The sequence below is a fragment of the Balaenoptera physalus genome (assembly GCF_965194825.1).
Source record: "Balaenoptera physalus genome assembly, chromosome: 3".
NCBI lineage: Eukaryota > Metazoa > Chordata > Mammalia > Artiodactyla > Balaenopteridae > Balaenoptera > Balaenoptera physalus.
Window position 1 is genome coordinate 141,280,605 of NC_138890.1, and position 6,000 is coordinate 141,286,604.

Genomic DNA, 6,000 nt, shown 5'->3' on the forward strand with positions numbered 1-6,000 from the left:
ATACTGTTCTCCATAGTGGCTGTATCAATTTACATTCCCACCAACAGTGCAAGAGGATTCCCTTTTTTTCACACCCTCTCCAGCATTTATTGTTTGTAGATTTTTGGATGATGGCCATTCTGACTGGTGTGAGGTGATACCTCATTGTAGTTTTGATTTGCACTTCTCTAATGATTAGTAATGCTGAGCATCCTTTCATGTGTTTGTTGGCAATCTGTATATCTTCTTTGGAGAAATGTCGATTTAGGTCTTCTGCCCATTTTTGGATTGGGTTGTTTGTTTTTTTGATATTGAACTGCATGAGTTGCTTGTATATTTTGGAGATTAATCCTCTGTCAGATGCTTCATTTGCAAATATTTTCTCCCATTCTGAGGGTTGTCTTTTCATCTTGTTTATGTTTTCCTTTGCTGTGCAAAAGCTTTGAAGTTTCATTAGGTCCCATTTGTTTATTTTTGTTTTTATTTCCATTACTCTAGGAGGTGGGTCAAAAAGGATCTTGTTGTGATTTATGTCATAGAGTGTCCTGCCTATGTTTTCCTCTAAGAGTTTTGTAGTGTCTGGCATTACATTTAGGTCTTTAATCCATTTTGAGTTTATTTTTGTGTATGGTGTTAGGGAGTGTTCTAATTTCATTCTTTTACATGTAGTTGTCCAGTTTTCCCAACGCCACTTATTGAAGAGGTTGTCTTTTCTCCATTGTATATTCTTGCCTCCTTTATCAAAAATAAGGTGACCATATGTGCGTGGGTTTATCTCTGGGCTTTCTATCCTGTTCCATTGATCTATATTTCTGTTTATGTGCCAGTACCATACTGTCTTGATTACTGTAGCTTTGTAGTGTAGTCTGAAGTCTGGGAGCCTGATTCCTCCAGCTCCGTTTTTCTTTCTCAAGATTGCTTTGGCTATTTGGGGTCTTTTGTGTTTCCATACAAAGTGTGAAATTTTTTGTTCTAGTTCTGTGAAAAATGCCAGTGGTAGTTTGATAGGGATTGCATTGAATCTGTAGATTGCTTTGGGTAGTATAGTCATTTTCACAATGCTGATTCTTCCAATCCAAGAACATTGTATATCTCTCCATCTGTTTGTATCATCTTTAATTTCTTTCATCAGTGTCTTATAGTTTTCTGCATACAAGGCTTTCTTCTCCTTAGGTAGATTTATTCCTAGGTGTTTTATTCTTTTTGGTGCAGCGGTAAATAGGAGTGTTTCCTTAATTTCACTTTCAGATTTTTCATCATCAGTGTATAGGAATGCAAGAGATTTCTGTGCAGTAATTTTGTATCCTGCTACTTTACCAAATTCATTGATTAGCTCTAGTAGTTTTCTGTTAGCATCTTTAGGATTCCCTATGTATAGTATCATGTCATCTGCAAACAGTGACAGTTTTGCTTCTTCTTTTCCAATTTGAATTCCTTTTATTTCTTTTTCCTCTCTGATTGCTGTGGCTAAAACTTCCAAAACTGTGTTGAACAGTAGTGGTAAGAGTGGACAATCTTGTCTTGTTCCTGATCTTAGAGGAAATGGTGTCAGTTTTTCACCATTGAGAACAATGTTGGCTGTGGGTTTGTCATATATGGCCTTTATTATGTTGAGGTAAGTTCCCTCTAGCCTACTTTCTGGAGGGTTTTTACTACTTAACTTTTTAAATGTTGCATTTGATGAAAACTCTAGTTCAAATACTTTTTAAGCAGTTTTGTGAACGTCATCTCTTTATAGATCTCTTTTTAATGCTAGATGTTACCCATAACAAAAAAGCAAAAACCAGATTCTGGTTTTCATCTTACCACTTTCCTATCTGCTCCTACTTCTTTAACCATTCTTTCTCAGTTCTTTCACTGCTTAAATGTGCAAATGTTCTCTTGGCCCTCTTTCCTTTTAACTCTAATATTGTCTTCCTTCCAGTTTAATGTCAACTGTGCTATCACAACTCCCAAAGCTTAATGTCCAGCCCCAATCTCTCTCCTAACCTCCAGACTCATGCAGCCAACTGCCTGCTGGTCATTTCCACTGAGATATCCACATATATCTTAAACTCAACATGAGAAAATTCCCTCCTGATCTACAAAGGACTTGTATTTAGAATATATAAAGAACTCTCAAAACTCAACAGTTAAAAAAAATCCAAATAGAAAATGAGCAAAAGGCATAAAAAAAATTTCACCAAAGAGGGATATAAGCACATGAAAAGATGTTCAACATCATTAGCCATTAAGGAAATGAAAATTAAAACCACAATGAGACATCACTACACATCTATATGAATGTCTAAAAAAAAAAAAAATAGTGACAATACCAAATGCTGGCGATGATGGGGAGAAGCTGGATCACTCACACGTCACTAATGACAATGTAAAATGGTACTCATCACTGGAACACAGTTCAGTGGTTTCTTAAAAAACTAAACTTGCAACTAGCATATGACCCAGAAATTATACTCCTGGGCATTTATCCCAGAGAAATGAAAATTTATGTTCACACAAAAACCTGTACATCAATGTTCATAGTAGCTTTATTCATAATAGTCCAAAACTGGAAACAACCCAGATGTCCTTCAACAGGTTGAACATACTGTTGTATATCCTTACAATGGAATGCTTTTCAGCAATGAAAAGGAATGAAGTATTGATACACACAACAGCTTAGGTGACTCTCCAGAGAATTATGCTGAGAGAAAAAAAGTCAGTCTTGAAAGGTTACATACCTGTGTGATGCCATTTATAAAACATTCTTGAAATAACAAAATTATGGAAATAGAGAACAGATTAGAAGTTTCTAGAGTTAAGGAGGAGGGTGGATGTGACTATAAAAGGGCAACAGGAGAGATCCTTATGATGATGAAGATGTTCTGTATCTTGACTGTATCAATGTCAATATCCTGGTTGTGACATTATACTGTAGTTTTGCAAAATGCTACTGTTGGGGAGAACTAGCTAAAGAGTACAAATATTCTCTTTGTATTATTTTTTACAACTGCATGTGAATCAACAGTTATCTCAAAATAAAATATTTAATTTAAAAAATAAGCCTGGCAGGTGTAGTAAAATATTAATGATAGAATCTAGGTGCCAACAGAAAGGGCAATGAATAATACACTGTGCCAGAGATAGGGAAGCAGAACATGCCTCATACTTGACATTTATACATTAGACATTGACATTCCTAATTGTCTTTTGAATGCCAAATTTCAATGCTGAAAATAGCATTTCCAGCTATTACATTACCTTCCTGCTGGCCAGCAAGCACACTTCAGTTCAATTAGTTGAACTGTACAATTAGTAGAATATTGTACATGGAACTATTCACTGGAACTTCCTCTAAAATTTTTAACTCTCATATCTCATACTCGGACCACCACTTTCATTCCAACTCCCTTATTTCTTTCTTTTGATCCCCCTTTTCCTTCCAATCTATCACCCTCATCTTCAACCCTTCCTCTAGCTAGCTAGCTGAAACCATGAACAGCCTCTCAGCCCCTTCTGCCTTTATTCTTCTGCCTTAACTGCATCATGAAATTACACTCCCACTAACAGGGTTCTCAGTTTCCACATCAGGTTGGGAAGAGTTGCTAGAGAAAAGTCATGAAATCGTTCAGAGTGTTGCCCCTACAAGTCCCTGGTCTCCAGCCTCAGGGGGACTTTTGGTACCACCCAGCTGTCTCCCTGTGAGCACTCCCCCTTCCTCATCAGCTTCCTCTCCCAGAGCAGCTTTTCCAACTGTTGCCCCTCTCCTCAAGTCCCTTCTTTTATGTCTCCCACCCTCAAAGTAAAGACATTTCCTTCTTTTTTGCTGAGAACATGGAGACTGTCTGAAGTTTCCAGCACCTTCCCTCTCCTGCAGTTTATCTGCATTTGCTTCCATTTCTTAGTGACATAGCTTCTCTCCCATCTCAAATTATTCCTGCTGCCTGTACTTTGAGTTTATGAACTGCTACCTCCTCTGGTCCTTTAATCTCTCAATTTTCCCCCCTTTTCCCTGATGTGTTCCCTTACCTCATTGTCTTTGGCTAACAAACTAATCTTTCTCCCATCAAAAACAAAACAAAACAAAACAAACACATAATAGCAACAAAAACGTCCTTAATACACTTGTCTTACAAACTTCTCATATCTCTCCCATTTATTTCACTTTCAAGCTTAGAGCTGTCTATACTTCCTAATACTGGCAATTGCTTGCACCCAAATCACTCACAAATCTATATTATTCCAATTGATAATATCACTGGAATGCCTATTTATTAATTTATAGTGAGAAATATAACCCAAACAGAATAGAATGTTTGTATCAGTGTCATCCACTTATTCTGGAGATAAAGTATAGCATATTGTCTCAGTTTGTGGACTCTTGACTTAATAAAACTGAGTTGCTCGTTAACTATGTGATCTTAGGCAAGTTAATTAACGTCTCTGAATCTCAGTGTTTTTATCTATAAAATGGGGTAAGTAATAGAACCTACCTCATAGGGTTGTTTTGAAGATTAAATGAGATAATCCATGTAAAGTGTACTTGGAACAGAGTTGGTGCTAAATATTAGCTATTATTGTTGTTATTTTTCCTCTCAAAATGCAAATCTATCCAGATAGTCAAATTATAGTCAGAAGATGGCTCGGTGAAGGAGGGCATGGTTCCCCGTGGCGATTGTTCATTGAGCTCTGTAATGACCTCAGACAGCACACAGCTGCCTAAGTGACTTCAGGGCTCAAACTCAGGGAACGGGTGTGCTTTCCTGGATTCTTTAGAATCCTACTTTTATTTGACATCTCGGCACAGTTTGACACTCCTGGGCTTTCCCTCTTTAATCTTCTATTCCTCACTGTCTTCTCTCAGTTTTTGTCCTATGTAAGCAGAGATTCCTCTTCTTCAACCTAGCCATTCGGTTTGGTGCTTCTCTTTCCTCTTCTGCCTCTGTATACTTTTTCCTAAGTTATCTCATTTCTTCCTGTGGCTTCAGCTATCAGATCTCTAACTTTAGGCAACACCTCTCTGAACTCCAAGTCCATGACTTACCTGTTGACCGAACAATTCCACTTGGATGCTCTGGGTGCCAAATGAAATGTCCAAAATGGAATTAGCGAGTGGCCCAGTGAGAGTCTGCTTTCCTCTGGTTTTCTCACTCTTTGGGATGAGGCACCAAAGCCAGAAACCTGGGAGTCATCCTTGTCTCTGGCCTCTCATTAATACCTTATACACATCTGTCAGCTTCCTTCTAACATCTCTTGCATTTGGTCCTTCTCTCCAACCCCACAACCATTACCTTAGTAGCCATTATCACTTCTCACCGGAATTTCTGCTACAGCCGTCAAACAGGTCTTCCTGCTTCTAGTGTCACACACTTCACAGCTACTAAGCTCACACCTCTGAGCTTCCTCACACCTAGAACAGTGTCTGGCATTTAGCAGACGTGCAAAAAATATTTACTGAAGGAACAAATGCATGAATTCCTATCCTCATGGAGCTATAGTCCAGCGAAGAGATCAACATTAAACCACTGTGTGCACTAGATGTTGGGGAAATCCCAGGCAGTTTCCTGGCTCTCGAAGATGGATTGGAGCCCTGATCCAGATGGGAGTCAAGTGCTGACTGGCTTGGGGCTACATTTCATAGCAGGCCCAGGAGACTAGGAGAGGAAGATAATTCACACAAATGAGACCCAAGAGAACAAACACATCAGCTAATTCTTTTCTCTGTTAAGGAGGCCCCCATTAATTTAAAATGATATATTAGTTGCCATGATGATTTGGGCAGGGAAAAGTGAACAGAATTAGCTGGAAAGAGTGGGGAGTGATGGAATAAAATGAAATAAGGCTTATTTTTTAAACTTTTTACTTAGAGACAGTTGTACATGTACATGCAGTTGTAAGAAACAATACAGAGAGATTTCATTACCCCTTTACCCAGTTTCCTCTGATGGTAATATCTTACGTAACCATGCATTACTATAATACAATATCACATCCAGGAAACTGACAACATACAATACACCCACCTTAGTTTTACATGCA